General features: G+C 47.9%; 1 protein-coding gene across 4 annotated transcripts in view; it reads right to left on the minus strand.

The window, feature by feature from the left end:
• Positions 1 to 16,039, minus strand: part of zbtb46 (zinc finger and BTB domain containing 46) — an 80,466-nt gene that overhangs the window by 58,436 nt on the left and 5,991 nt on the right. The window contains exon 1 of one of the 4 annotated variants that reach the window (XM_070545058.1): positions 13,661 to 14,137. The exons of the other annotated variants lie outside the window; for them this stretch is intronic. The gene's annotated coding sequence lies outside the window, so the exon portion shown is untranslated. Of the gene's footprint in view, positions 1 to 13,660; positions 14,138 to 16,039 lie in introns of those variants that run through there. 4 annotated transcript variants of the gene reach the window in all.

Raw genomic sequence — 16,039 nt, forward strand, 5'->3', positions numbered from 1 at the left:
AACATACCCACTGCTGACTGACTGGACGGCTCAAATTGATGCCTACCATAGGGGGAGCCTGGCAGATAGAATCAACCTGCGGGGGCTTACCGCATGTTGTCAGGTTCGATGGGCTGAGTTGGAGTGGTTATGAGACCCAGGCGCGGAGAGAATGGTGGATGGAGACTGATATGTGGCAGCGTGGGAAGTTCTCTTCCCGTATGGTTCGTAGAGTTAGTGTCTTAGGTCTTAGAATGGCTTGGCGTCTATCGTTAGATGATGACTGAGTGCCGGCTCCGCTGTGACAGGTCCTTAAATAGGCTCAGCGGGATGACGTCACCGGGAAGCGTCGGTGACAGGCATGCTGGGAACTGGAGTGCAGCGCCAGCCCGGCCCGCAGAGGAGGTTAAGAGGAGGAGTTCATGACAGGACCCCCCCCCCCCCCCCCCCCCGCGAGGGACGGCTCCAGAAGGCCCAGGGCGACGCGACCAGAAATCAGCCAACAGGGAAGGATCCAGAAACGAGCGGGCAGGCTCCCAGCTACGCTCCTCCGGACCGTAACCCTGCCAGTCCACCAAATACTGCCATCCATGGCCCCGGCGGCGGGCGTCCAGAATCTTGCGGACGGTGTAGACGGGGTCCCCATCGACATCTCGGGGCGTCGGCACCCGGGCCGGAGGCGGATGGAGAGGAGAAGACACCACCGGATTGAGCTGTGAGACGTGGAATACCGGGTGCACCTTAAGAGTGGAAGGGAGGCGCAGCCGGTAAGCGACCGGACCGAGGACATCTCGGACTGGGAAGGGCCCCAAAAAGCGAGGCGACAGCTTCCTGGAACCAGCCGGAAACCGGAGGTTTGCGGTAGAGAGCCAAACCCGGTCACCAGGCTGGAACACAGGGCCGGGCCGGTGGCGGCGGCGGTGTTGTCGGGAGTACTCCGTATTAGCCCGGGTGATGGCGGCGCGAGCCCTGATCCAAGCGAGACGGCAGCGGCGGACCATATCCTGAGCCGCCGGAACCTCCACCTCCGGCACCTGATGGTCGAAAAGAGGGGGCTGGTATCCGTAGCAGGTCTCGAAGGGCGATAGACCCGTGAAGGAGGACGTCTGGAGGTTGTGAGAGAGCTCCGCCCATAGGAGGTAACGAGGCCAGGTGGACGGTTGAGACGAGGCGAAGCAGCGTAAGTAACGCCCAAGCTGCTGGTTTGCTCTCTCCGTCTGACCATTAGTCTGGGGATGATAGCCTGACGACAGACTGGCGGAAGCGCCCACCAACCGACAGAAAGCCTTCCAGAAACGTGAGATGAACTGAGGCCCTCTGTCAGACACCACGTCCTGGGGGAATCCGTGGAGCCTCACCACATGATCGAGGAGGAGCGTCGCCGTTTTCTTAGCCGTGGGGAGCCCTGCCATAGCCACTAAGTGCACAGCCTTCGAAAAGCGGTCGGTGATGGTGAGGATGGTGTCCAGGTGGTCGGCAGCGGGAAGCCCCGTGACAAAGTCCACACCTATGTGCGACCACGGCCTTTTAGGCACAGGGAGCGGTTGCAATTCCCCGGCTCCAGGTTGGGTGGTGGACTTAGACCGGGCGCAAGTGTCACATGCAGCGGTGTATTCACGCACGTCCTTTCTCATAGAGGGCCACCACAGGGCCCGGCGGAGGAACTGGAAGGTACGAGCCTGGCCTTGGTGTCCCGCGAGCCGTGAACTATGCCCCCACCTCAAGGCCTCCTGTCGACACACGGCCGGAACGTAAAGGCGGTTAGGAGGCGTCTCTGGGGGCGCCGGGTCCGCCGGGAGAGCCGCCCGGATGGAGGCTTCCAGGGGCCATTGCAGGGCGGCCAAGAACCGTTCGGTTGGGAGGATGGACCTCGGTTCAGGAGGCCTTGGATCCTGGGTGTGTTGACGGGACAGGGCGTCCGCCTTGAGGTTCTTTGAGCCGGGGCGGTAGGCGATGTGAAAGTTATAAGGTTCGAAAAAGAGGGCCCACCGGGCCTGACGAGGGTTGAGTTGGCGAGCGGTCTGAATATGGATGAGGTTCTGATGATCAGTCCAGATTAGAAAAGGAGTGGGGGTACCCAGGAGCCACTGTCGCCACTCCTCCAGGGCCCACTTTATCGCCAACAATTCCCGGTCCCCGACCCCATAGTTCTGCTGGGTAGGAGAGAACTTCCGGGAAAAGAATGCGCAGGGATGGAGTTTGGAGTCCTGGCCACGTTGTGACAGTACGGCTCCCGCGCCCGTCTCAGAGGCGTCCACCTCCACAACGAAAGGCCGTGTTAGGTCCGGGTGGAGGAGGATGGGCTCGCTTACAAAGCGGCGGACCAGCTCATGGAAGGCAGCAACGGCCTCCGGGGAGAGGCGGAAAGGGCGAGGCTGATTGGTTGTTTTCGTCAGGGAAGTTAATGGTGACGCCAGGGCGCTGAAGTTGCGGATAAACCGGCAGTAGAAGTTGCAGAACCCCAGGAAACTCTGCAACTGCTTCAGGGTCTTGGGTAGTGGCCACTGCGCGACCGCCTGAACCTTCTGTGGGTCCATGCGTAGGCCCTGGGAGGAGATGATGAATCCCAGAAACGAGGTGGACTCCTGGTGAAAAGCACACTTCTCCAGTTTACAGAATAAGTCGTGCTCCAGGAGGCGTGACAGAACGGCTCGAACATGCTGGGTGTGTTCCTCGGCCGTGCGGGAGTAGATGAGGATGTCGTCCAAATAAACAAAAACCCAACGACCCAGCATGTCACGGAGGACATCAGTGATGAAACGCTGGAAAACGGCAGGGCTGTTGCAGAGGCCGAAGGGCATGACCAGGTACTCATAATGTCCAGTGGGTGTAATGAAAGCGGTTTTCCACTCCTCTCCTTCCTTTATGCGGATGAGGTTGTATGCACTGCGGAGGTCCAGCTTGGTAAACAGTGTGGCTTGGGCAGTGGCGTCCAGAGCCGTGCTCATTAAGGGAAGAGGATGGCGGTCCCTGATGGTGATTTTATTCAACCCACGATAGTCTATACAGGGCCGGAGGTCACCTTCCTTCTTCTTCACAAAGAAGAACCCTGCCGCCCCAGGAGACGTGGAATGTCGGATAAACCCCTTCTGGAGAGCCTCATTGATGTAAGCGTCCATCGCCTGGGTCTCTGCCGGGGAGAGCGAGAACAGCCGACCCCGAGGCGGGGTGGTTCCGGGCTGAAGCCTGATCTCCAGATCGTAGGGGCGATGAGGAGGCAGCTTGGTGGTAGGCTCCTTTGCAAAGACCCGAGCCAGATCGTGGTATTGGGGTGGAAGGAGTGTTAAATCCACGTCCTTGGGTGGTGTCTCCCTAGGCTGTGATCCTGGAAGGAGTGTTAAATCCACATCCTTGGGTGGTGTCTCCCTAGGCTGTGATCCTGGAGACGGATGATGAAGGTGACAGTTAACACCCCATGCCATGACTTTATTGGTGGACCAGGAGATGTGAGGGTCGTGGAGGCGGAACCAGGAATGACCCAGAATGAGAGGAGTCGTAGGGGCGTGAATGACCAAGAAATGAAGGGTCTCTACATGTTCTCCGATGGTCATCCGGAGGTTCTGGGTTCGGTGCGTGATCGGATATGGCATGAGAGGGCGCCCGTCCACTGAGGTGACGGGAACGGGATGATCGAGGAGGGTGAGTGGAATCTTGAGCCGGATGACCAACCCCTGGTCGATAAAGCTTTCTGCAGCTCCGGTGTCGAGGAGGGCCACCAGGGGGACCGGTCCTTGGCTCAGCTGGAAGGAGACCGAGAGGGTGGTGTGATGAGGAGCTGCATGAGTGGAAACTCTGAGTGAGGAAGCTCCTACACCGACCCGGAGGGACCGTTTCCCGGGCGTATGGGGCATGTTGCACGGGGATGACCCAGAGCCCCACAATAGGCGCATCGTCCCTCCTGAAAACGGCGCGCCCGTTCCTCGGGGGGCAAATGACCCAGTTGCATGGGTTCCTCCATGGGTTGGTTCTCCTGACGGCGGGGGAAAGTTCGGGATTGTACGGGAACCGCCCTCACTCCTGGTCTGGTGAGGAGGCAGCGGTCCAGCTGGAGAGCCAGGTCCACCGCCTGGTCCAGGGTGGTTGGAGCCTCGTGACCAATCATGCCCTCACGGATGCGGGGTGACAATCCCTCCAAGTACACAGCCTTCACCGCGGCATCACCCCAGGTTAGACGGGCAGCGGTGGTCCGGAAGCGTGAGGTGAATTCGGCCACGGTCTGAGAGCCTTGTCGAAGCTGGAGCAGGCGTGTCTCATCTGCGACCTCGCTGCTGGGATGAACGAATGCCTTCTTCAGTTCTTTCACGAAGGCTTCATAGTCGTTGCAGACTGGGGACTTCTGATGGTACAGAGCAGCCGCCCATTCACCGGCTCGCCCAGTCAGCAGGGAGGTTAACAGAGCCACGCGAGAGCAGGAAGTCGGGTAGCGTGCCGGCTGACACTCAAAAGTCATTGACAGAATGGCCAACATGCTCTCCGGGGATCCTTTAATCCCATCCGATTTCTCTGGGAGACTTAGATACGGCTCCACCACGTTAGGAGTGGCAGATGACTGTCGTTGGAGGGCTGAGGAGAGTTGGACTACCAGTTCGGTGACGGAATCGAGTTTGGATGCGAGGCGATCAGTAACAGCACGCAGCTGATTGTTCTCCACACGGAGTTGGGCGTTGTCCGCCTCCTGGCGTTCTACTCGGCTGAGCAGCTGCGCTACCTCAGCTCGCAGCTGTGCGATCTCCGCTGGGTCTACTCGGGACTCAGTCATCCTGTCAGGTTCGATGGGCTGAGCTGGAGAGGTTATGAGACCCAGGCGCGGAGAGAATGGTGGATGGAGACTGATATGTGGCAGCGTGGGAAGTTCTCTTCCCGTATGGTTCGTAGAGCTGGTGTCTTAGGTCTTAGAATGGCTTGGCGTCTATCGTTAGATGATGACTGAGTGCCGGCTCCGCTGTGACAGGTCCTTAAATAGGCTCAGCGGGATGACGTCACCGGGAAGCGTCGGTGACAGGCATGCTGGGAACTGGAGTGCAGCGCCAGCCCGGCCCGCAGAGGAGGTTAAGAGGAGGAGTTCATGACACATGTGCGATTCATTTTCATTCTGGATGTTGTGGAGTTAACAAGCCTCTGACTGAAGCTGTTTTTCTCTGTCTCTCACCGCTGTGAGGAGCACACACCACACACACACACACGCACGCGCACACACACACACACACACAGTGTAGCCAAGCTGCCAGACACAGCAAAGCTGGATGCAATATCAGTCAGAGAGTCTCCAAAACCAAGACGGCTCCGGCTGCTTTTGTTTAATGATGGAGACATCACATATTTTTGAAAAACATATATGTCTCCCCTTTAGTCCAAAGATCTTGGATCTACTTCCATTTAAGAAAACAGGAGAGTTGACAGCTCAGTGACCGGGCAGCTCATCAGTTCATGCCAATGTAGTTTTATAAACTTTGACACCATCATTCGTTTCAGATGAAATGGTTGCTTACGTAGATTTATGTGGTTGTTTACAGAAATTCGATGCAGAGCAAGTGATTTCTGACAGATAACCATTATTAGTGTGAAATAAGCAATACGTGTGAAATTTATCGGAAAATTAAATTTGATTTAAAAATGGTTGCATAAATGTCGTGACTAATCCTATTGTGATGAGTTGTTAGTCTGTTTGGTCAGAACTAATCTTTGCTTCTACGCACTTGGGTTTTTCAAAGAGCTGTCAAATCCCGTATTTGTAGAAGTCACGACGAGGTTTGATTTTCCACCTGTTAATGCAAACCTACAGTTCATAACATTATACTCTATTGACTAAAGTTCTTCATACAGAAAGCAGGCAGCTACTTTCCAAAGTAAAATCAACATCTCTACATCAGGGACAACATAGTTCTATTAGTGCTCAAGGTTTAGTTAAAGGATGTTCAGTCTTCACCTGAATAATAAACACCGACGTTCACCGAAGGCTGCCGTGGAAAGCTGTTGTGAAGTCAGGATGAAGACAAACGGACAGAAAGGAGGCACGAAGACAGAAGAACAATCACATGCATCAAGGATACAAATGATAGGAACAGAAAGAGAAGGAGACAGGAAGAGAAGAGAGAGTGACTCAGGCAGCCAATATTTTTTAAACAGCTTTGCTTCCACTCAACTGGGCATCAAGGCCATTATCCCGGGGTTAATCCCCAATCCGACGGAGCTGGCAGCCTTCCGGGACAAGCCAGGGTGGCAGTCCATCAACAAGGCAGGCACGGACAAAAATAACACACACTCACGCATGCACATGACAGACACAGGCAGGCATGCAAGCTGCAATTACAGCCAAACTACACACAGAAATCTATTAGATGTAAATGGCTTGTTTTTTTTTTTTTTAATTCTTTGTCATTTTTCTTTTCCGCTGAAAATTAACTATTGTCCATGACTGCATCAGACTTTTTTATGCTTTTGTGTTGTCAGTTTCTTGTTTCTTTTATCACAAACCCTCCATCTGTCCACCCTCCCCGAATGCTCTAATCATGCCACATTTTGCTACTCTACCTTGACACTCTCCCTTTTCTCCGTCCTCTTTCTGTTTCTCTGGCCAGCGTCCAAGGAGCCAAGGTGGAAGAAGAGATTGACTCAAAGAAGGATAGCCATGTCATGTAGAGAGGGACCACAGAGGATCCAAGAGGCTTACAGAGACTTAGCACTATTCCCCTTCATCCCCTGCTATGCCCTCCTAGAGTCCCACCAGCCACCGAGAAGCACCACCTGCACCCTGGTCGTCGGCACCTGAAGACGTCTTTCCTGAAGCCTTTCCTGCACGATCATTAGATCTGCTCAACGTTCTAGCTCTATAAGAAGGTTCATCTAGATTACAACACCAATGTGTCAATTCTGGTCTTCTCACTGTTAGCCACACAGGTGTTAAACCCACAGTGATCTTGTGGAAATCCTGCCACAGAAGGGATGGACAGGGATTATCCCAGAATGACCGGAAAAGAGGTGTGACATTGATGTTGCTCGGTTAGGACACCGCTTTGCCTTGCATTTACCTTCAACAGGTCACCTTTTGACCAAAGATTTCCAAATAAAAAGAAATAAACGGGCATCCTGTTATCTATATCTTTGCATTTTCCTCGTGTGAAATGGCTTGTGTGGATGTGAACGTGTGATTTTCTGGGCTATCATTTTCTCCAGGCCCCTAAGCTTCCCATTTCTCCCATGGTAACTCCCTGACTGACGACCTGGGGCTTAGCCTAAATTCTCTCTCTATTAAAAGCCGTGAAACGCAAATAATGAAACATCTCATTACCACTGTCGGAGAACCCAAATGAAAAGATAGGGGAAGGAGAGGGAGGGGATAGATGGTAAAACAACAGGCAGGAAGGTGAGAGGAGAAATGAGCTTTGAGAGCTAGAAATAAAAGAGTTGGGGGAAAGAATAGGAGACAAAAAATGGAATAGAGGTGAAAGGATTGGAGCATTGTGTGAGTTGTTTGGTTTGATGCATGTTATTAACAGAGAGTGGTCATGAGTAGTCACCTATGCAGAGGTAGAGATGCAGCTCTGATGGAGGATGGCAGTCAAGGCCATCTTTCTTAAAACAGCCCATTAGCTTTCATTGCTCTGGTGGATTTTTGTTCGAGTACATTGGGATAAAAAATATTTGTCCCTTACACAGTTCTTGTGTTTTTAGGTGTTTCAGATCTGCACACAAGTTTAGGAACCAGACAAAAATAGGCTGAGTGTGAATACGGGGTGGTTTTCAAATGTTGATTGTGTTGATAAAAGCAGACAAACTATTTCCATCCTAAACTTAAAGAGCAAGTCACCCCCAAATCACCTTTTGTTGCTGATATACTTTATAAATGACTGTCTAATTGTGCTGTAGACACATGTAGGCCATAATTTGGCACTTTAGTGCATCTTAGTTCAAATTTAAATATTCTGCCTAAATTTGTCGGCGCTGCGCCCTCTACAGGTAAAAACTCAGCACTACATTTGGATTTAAATCTGCCTTTGCTATTGGCTAAGAGGTACCCTATGACGTGAGTCGGTACATTATGATGTCACAATGCCGCTCTGTGTGTGTGTGTGTGTGTGTGTGTGTGTGTGTTTGCTAGCAGCTCTGCTCTCTCGGTCTGCCAGGCAACACCTCCTTGTGGCACATTTTTCAAACAGGAAATGGGAGTGGGTAGGAGTGACTTGCTCTTTAACCCTTTAAGACCGGCGGGAGCGCCGGCGCTCCCATTTCCATATCTGTGTTCAAATGCTTGTTGAACTGAAACTATATAAGATAGAACAAAACTTTTTGTTTTGCATATTAAACCAGAGGAGTTACACTTAAATCTCACACACTGAACTCGTCCCAGAGCGCTGCGTATTTCCGCTAATGAGTTTGCAAAAAACAACCAAAATGCGCAAATAAGAAAAGCGTTTTCATTCAGACACAGATACTGTGCTCACAGGGCTTCACACGCTAGAATAAACGTCATCACCTTGCCAACGTGAACTGTCACATGATTATCATTCACCCAATCCCCTGCTTTGACGTCATTTTCCCACGAATTGTAGTTCTTTGTAGTCCCAGTCTTTTGGCTTTTTTCTTGTGCTTTTTCGCAATAATACGTTTAGACAAACACATCCTACACACATCACACACCCACTAAAAACTCCCGACACACATCACACACCACTACGAACGTTTTGATGAATCACGGACCCGCCAAACGGTACAGCTTCCCTCCTCGAAGCGGTTGATGCCGTTACAGCGCTGGAGGATATTTAAGTTTCACTTTCTGTTTCCTCACGTATTTATTCATGCAATATTCTTTATTATTGTTATTATTATTAGTGAGAGAAAAGTAAAATTATATACTACTGAAAATTTTGCTACAAATATTCAACATTATTATATTAGACTCCTGCAGATTATTATTAATTATGTTTTCATTTTTGTTACAGTTTATATCAATGAGTGTATCTCAGAAACTGTTTTATGGAAGCACACCTTCCAGAAGTCTATCCCCAGAAGTAGGGATGCTTGATGTTGGCTTTCTTATCGATATGCCGACATGTCGATATGCCAATATAATCAACTCCTATTTTCCAATACTGACATGTGCTCTGTCCCCTTTTCACAAAAACATTTAAAGTTACTAACATCACATATCTCCTATCATGCATGCTTAAGTTTTAAACTTTTTCTGTGCAAAATGACAACTTCAGTTTAAGCTAGTAAGTGCCATTTTTGTTTTGCTGTCACGTGTATTATGACATGTACATGTCGTTGTCATGTGACTCGAGGTGGTAGAGCTTCCTAATGGAACATGAAATTCACCGACCCACACACCTCTTTCAATTGTATTACTGAATTTATTGAAATGGGATAAATGATATCAGTTAGAGTTAGAAATTTTGATAATGATACATTTTCGATTTATTGCCCAGCCCCACTTTGTTTCCTTTAATGAATGAATTCAGTTGAAGGCTGTATTTTGTATTTACTTGGGTCAACTTGGATGTTTTCTAATCTGAACCCTTTATAAGTGTGACGAGAAAAGCTAAAACAAATCTGTAACTAACTGGATTTGTAACATTTACTGAATTTCAAAATCAACTGTCTGCATCTGTTTTTTGCAGGTAGGAGGGAGCCGATGGTGTTCACATCACCTGGTGTGATAAACTCCCAGCTGAATCACTGTGACAGACTCCTCCGCTAACGCTTAAACCTCCAACATCATAAAGGAAACCATGGGAACTGGAGCTTCAAGGTGTGTCGCTGTTAGTTCAAGACTTCTCAGAACTATGTGTAATTTACTTGATCTCAAAGAAAATGGGTTACAGATGCAATTTAAAAAATATTTCATTGAATTCTTTCTGCTCTCTCATCCAGGGGGAGTGATGTCCACACTGATAAGAACAGCTGCAAGTCTGGAAAGAAACAATTTATTATTTTTTACACTATTCTGACAAGTTATAAAATCACAAAACTTTGTTTTTAAGTTTCAGAAACAAAAAATTTAGGTGAACCACTTCCAATCATATAAAGGTTTAAATGTCACTTAGGTGTTATTAAAGAGCAAGTCACCCCCAAATCAACTTTTTTTTGCTGATAAACCAAATAAACGAGTGTCTAATCATGCTGCAGACACGTGTCGTCAATAATTTGGCACTTCAGTGCATCTTAGTTAAAATTTAAATATTCTGCTTAAAACTGTCAGTGTTGTGCCGTTGTCAGGTAAAAACTCTGCACTGTATTTGAATTTAAATCTGCCACCGCTATTGGCTAAGAAGTATGCTATGATGTAAACTGGTACATTATGATGTCACAATGCTGTCGTGAGCCTGAGTGTGTGTGTATTTGTTAGCGGCTCCACCCTCTCGGTCTGCCAGGCAACAGCATGTGTTGCATTTTTCAAACATGAAGTGGGAGTGGAGTTAGACTCTGGTAGGGGGTGACTCGCTCTTTAACATAAATGACTGTCCTTCCTATGGTAATGTTCTAATAACATATTTCTCTTTGAACAGCTGTTTCACTGCACAAGAGGGGAAGTTAGCTCAACATCTTGTTACAGAATAATGGGGAAAAGCATCCAGTTTGCGTACAATTTCATTAAGTTTAACTTTAATGTGTAAACTGCACTTCACACACATTTGGTCATATTAGATAACTGATCCACACAGAAAACCTGAGCTTTTGCTGTGTGAGCTGCAACTTTCAGCAATGCTGGCCATTATGGTGACAAAAAAAATCATAAATGTAGATTAGATAAATTACTTCTCATAATTATCTCCAGCAAAGACGGGAAATTACAGTCACAAGCATTAACAGCTCTAGATGAGCAGATAGAGCAAATAACACTACTGCCAATGGCAGTTTCACTAACTCAGGGACGAAATGGCACGTGCTCATGCGAGGATTAAAAGACAACATTGGCCGGGACCAACGGAGGATACACTGGTTTGGACACACGTCTATAGGGACAACATTAGGATTTGGTATTTTTGTGGTTCTGAATGTTGTTGCATTATCTCACATGTTTAAGGGTTCTACAGGCGCAACGTGTGGATAAACAATGACACAATAAATGTCTGGGATGATGATGATGATGATGATGATGATGATGATGATGATGATGATGATGATGACTAAACTGTGTAAATATTTGATTTTACAGCCAAAACGGGACAAAAAGGGGATTTTAAACATAATTCCTTTCTGAATTCATATTTTCTAGCAGAGAAATAGAACTTGAATTGTGTTTTCTCACTTATAGAAAATGCATTTATATATTGTAGGAGTCAGACCTTCAAACAAAGACTGTTGGAATTTGAATTAGCCTTGGCTTTCTGTTCAGATGAAGAGCTTTGTGTCAGCTCTCTGAGAAACTATAATGTGTGTCAATAAGGCTACTTTTTAAACTTCTACAACCAGACTCTGTGGCAGATAGTTCCTTTTAAAATGTGTGTGTTGTACAAACAAGGCAGAGGTTTACCTCGTTAATCATTCGTAGGAATAAGAATCTTAACATTTTCTTTTTTATTTGGCTGAAATGACAACACCAAGGTTGCTGAGAGACTCAGACAGATTTTAGCTCATTCGGTTTTTCTCTCTCTGCCAGAAACTACTCATTGTGAGTATGTGTGTGTTTCTATGTTTGGATGTCCAGAACCTCTCATAGGTCTCATCACCTGCCACAACAAAAAAGCAGCCTGTCACGACTCAGCTAGACACGACTGTACATGACTGTACCACAAAGAACACAGGCAGCCTGTTCCTGAGCTGTTAAAACAGTCACCAGCTCCAAAGGTCTGAGACGAGAACACACACACACACACACACACACACACACACACACACACACACACACACACACACACACACACACACACACACACACACACACACACACACACACAAACATGCACGCAAGCATTAACGGGGGAATAAAATGAAGGGCTACGCAGAGAATTAAAAAGTAAAAAAGAGAAAAGATGACAAATAAGACAATAATAAATAAATAAGATTCCTTAGTACAAAAATGCAATCCCTTAGGGGATAGATGTCTGAAGTGTCTGACGTCTGAAAGCTAATTGTTATTTGGTGAAATGTGTGGTTTTTGAGCGTGTGTGTGAGAATGGCTGAATGACGGTGATTCAGTGGTGGCCGGTCGCTATCTGGTGCCGAGGCGGGTGTCCAGAGCGTGTGTGTGTGTGTGTGTAACTTGGTGTGACTGTCACTCTGTCAGACAGCAAACAGAGGCCCCTTTCTCAAATCCGCACTGAGCAGCAGATTACAATGAACTCGTGCACAGAGGGGAACAAAAAAAGAAAGAAGCCACAGCTTAAGTATGCACTCACAGGTTCAACAGGCACACCCTGTGCCCCCCACCAGAGCAAATATTAAGAGACTTTACTCCCTGCTAATCGAACTCATAGCCACTCAAAAGCACACACGGAACACGAAGAAACACTTTTTCTTAAATTAACCAAGTCAATAAACAAAATTCACTTCTAGGATGGCTACCAGCAGCAGATTTACATATAGATGCAGGAGCATTTATAAAAGCACACTTGTGTATAATAGCCCGCGGCGTGTTGTCACTCATCAAGCTGATCAAAAAGCAGCGACAATACAACACTGATAAATCTTAGAGCGCTTCTGCGAATCTGTCCTTCAACAGCAGGAAGAAAAGGAGGTGAGATAAAGGGAGTTGAAATCAAGGGGAGAGAAGAGCATCTAAATTTAGAGAAGCTTGCATTTTGGACTCAGAAAAGAGACAGTGAAGGGTAAGAAAGAGGGGGAGGGAAGAAGTAGTAGTAGACTAGGAAGAGAAGTGGCACAGAAGCTGCAAAACACGAACAAAGAGGCGATTTTAGTGGACTTCTTGAGAGCTGGACATGAAGGCATGACTGGGTAAAATAAACTACACAGAGTATCACTTCAGCTGTTTATCAGAGTGTCATGTCGCGGAGCGCAGCTTGTGAGCTCCTCAGCGTTTTCAACAATCCGTCTGCAGTGGTTCTGCTGACTAAATTCAAACAGTAATCACAACAAACACAAAATCATTAAAGGTCTTTGTCTCCTTTGTTTTGTGTCTGCTTCGCTGCGATTGGCCGCCAAGCGTGGAGCCACTTCTGCGAATTACTGCTGTGATTTCTAAAGCTGCAGACCCTGACACAGCGACAGATTTCAAGTAAACTTTCTTCCCTAAAAGAAACGCGAGCAGAGGTCATTTGCATGGGCGGCCCGCGGCTGCGAGGCTCCAGGTGAAGTGTTTGACTGTGATAGATGAAGAGCGAGGTTTGATCAGACAAACGCCTCACCTGGATTCTCACGTCTCTGTCACCCCAACACCTCCTCTCTGAATCTGTCTGTCTGTCTTTTCTCTCTGAGAGTGTTTGCTGCAATCTGCTCTGACATTTGACTGTCACCTGTTGACTAGCATTAGCGACCGCCGTGGCTCACTGGCTTATTATTATTTTTTTGTGCCAACCACTTTACTAGCAGCAAATGTGTGTGTGCAGAAGTTGTAAATGAGACATGGCAAGAGACAAAAATGTACTCCGGTGATGGGGCTTCCCATCTATAAAACCCAAAACTCCCACTTGGAAACCAAATTTTGAAGAAGTCACACATTCCCACATAGTGAAGCAGTATCAAGTTTCTGTCCAAAAAAAAAAAGAAAACGCCCATCACCTACCGTCCTATTTGTGGCACGCACCAGTGCACATATCCACCCAACCTGGGGAGAAAGGGGGCATTAGATAGAAGACAAAATGGAAAGAGGAAGAGACGAGGGGTTAGACAGCCAGGCAGAGACAAAGGACGGGTCCTAGCTCAAAAACACGGCAGCACCGATACTTTTAGCTACGTGTGTCTGCAAATGCAATGCTGGACAGAGGAGCCAGAGGCCCGTTGGGGAAATTTACCCCCTCGCCACAGAAAAAGGGATGTGAACCTTTTCACTTCCGTTCCCATTCTGGCCTCCTCCCATGTTCGTAAAAGGAACTGACACAAAGTAGCTCATAAAACAAGCATCATCGTTGATAGATATAAAGTTTATCCATGAATAATGCATCACGGAACACTTTTGTAACCCATCTAACAGGGAACTTGCTCTAACTCTGACACAGGCTCTTGAACGAGGCGTCTTCTGGTCTCGTGGGGGCGGCGGGGGGGTGGGTGGGGGGGGGCTGACCCGTGTTTGTGGCTCGCCGCTGCCTTCACAGAATATATAATTACAAGCTGTGGGGTCAAGGGGCCGGCTAAAAACGAGAAAGGGAACAGGGAGAAGGTAAAAATGAGAAAAAGGAGTCAAGGAAGGGTAAAATGAGAAATGGAGTAGGGGAGGCCACAGGAGGCACCTGGCCCACTTACAGTAGAGGGAGGGGGGGGTGTGAAGGAGGAGAGGTGGGAGATTACACAGAGGGAGGGGGAAAGGCAAAGGAGGAGGTGGAAGAGGATAAGGAGGTGTGGAGGAGAGAGGAAAAAAGTGATCTGAAGCTGGGAAGCTGGATGAGGGCAAAGGAAAAATTATAGATGTAATAATGGAAATAGAGAGGAGGTGAAATCAGGAGAGATGAGAGGAGAGGTGGGGGCTGGAGAAGAAAAGGTGGCCTTGTGACGCCGCCGAGAAAGGAGGTGGCATGTGCGTGAGCAAGGATGAATTGTGTGCGTCTCGTCGTGCGCCTGTGTGGGTGTCTAAAAAAAATCATGACGAAAAAACCAACACCGCACCCAAAGTATGAATAAGCGACCACAACGGGCCAGCGTAAGTTCAACCTCCTCTCCCAGCACAGTCAAGCAGCCTGCCGGTACCACTAATATCCCACTAATACCACCCACAGTCCTCGCTCTACCTCACATCAATGAATATTTCATGTCCTGATGGCACTTTTAAAGCAAAAACTAATTAGCAAATCCAAGTTGATCTGGCATTAGTCATATCAGGCCAATTAAAAGCCCAGTCCTACTGTACATGTTAATGGCAGCGAAGTGGAATAATTGTATGTTGAGCAGGGTAGAGAATGTTAAACAGGCCTTGTTAGCAGCACTTTAGCACTCCAGCCTGAGTCCATGGCTGGATTACAGAGCGCTACAAAGCAGAATAATGTCCATCAAACACACACACACCTTTAAAAATGCTATTCATTAATCAGTGTGTCGACATCAGTTCCACGCGCTCAGGTCTGAAACTTATAGCTAAAGAAGGGACATGATTCCAGGGAAAATGATGGTTTTTCTGCCTCAGTGTCAATTCTAAACACAAACCCAAACCTTGGCAGAAGTTAGCGGGTCAGACGTTACGCGCTGTTAGAGGGGGAAAGCTCTTCTCTGTTCCCCTCCGAGTGGCTGCAGTCATATCTGTGGGTATTTGACTTGAGAAAGGTGCGTTCTTCTTTGATACTTTCCACCCGCCCCTCCGTGTGTTTTTGTAACGCGGAGTTTAGATTGAGACAGACGGCATCGACACGCACAGACTAAACTGTGCTGCACCAAAGCGGGACAGAATAACAACCGCTAAAGATCTTTTGTAGAAGATGTCTCCTTCCACCTCCTTTCTTCACTACCTCCTTCTCATACCCCTCTTTTTCCTCCCTCCCTCTGCCTCTCCACACTCCTCTCACCTGAGCTTTGATGTGAAAATCTCTCACCAGCCAGGAGCCCAGGGGCCAGCTGACTGTTTCTAAAGATGTATTTGCTCAAAGACGCTCAATTTCTCATCAAATGCTCACACTGAGCGCAAACTCGATCACTGGGAAAATAACAACTGACGTCTGTGTAGTTCTGCAAGGCTTCCAGCAGTTTGCAAACCACACACTTTACCACAGAAGCTGTAACTTTCAAGTTTCTCAAGGCTGATAGAAACCTGGTTAAAAAGCTGGTCAAAGCTGAGAACTTTCACTATTACATCGATGACTTCTATCTACAGGCCGTGAGTCAGCTGTTCAGCTGTCCTCTCCCATTACTAACCAGCACTGCAGACACAACTGGAAGGGCACAAAAGATTTCATAAATCAGGATGAAAGGAGCAACAATGTGTGAAGATAAACTGGAGAATAATGGTTTATTGTAAAAG

Source organism: Nothobranchius furzeri, chromosome 15, assembly GCF_043380555.1.
Source record: "Nothobranchius furzeri strain GRZ-AD chromosome 15, NfurGRZ-RIMD1, whole genome shotgun sequence".
NCBI classification, from domain to species: Eukaryota; Metazoa; Chordata; class Actinopteri; order Cyprinodontiformes; family Nothobranchiidae; genus Nothobranchius; species Nothobranchius furzeri.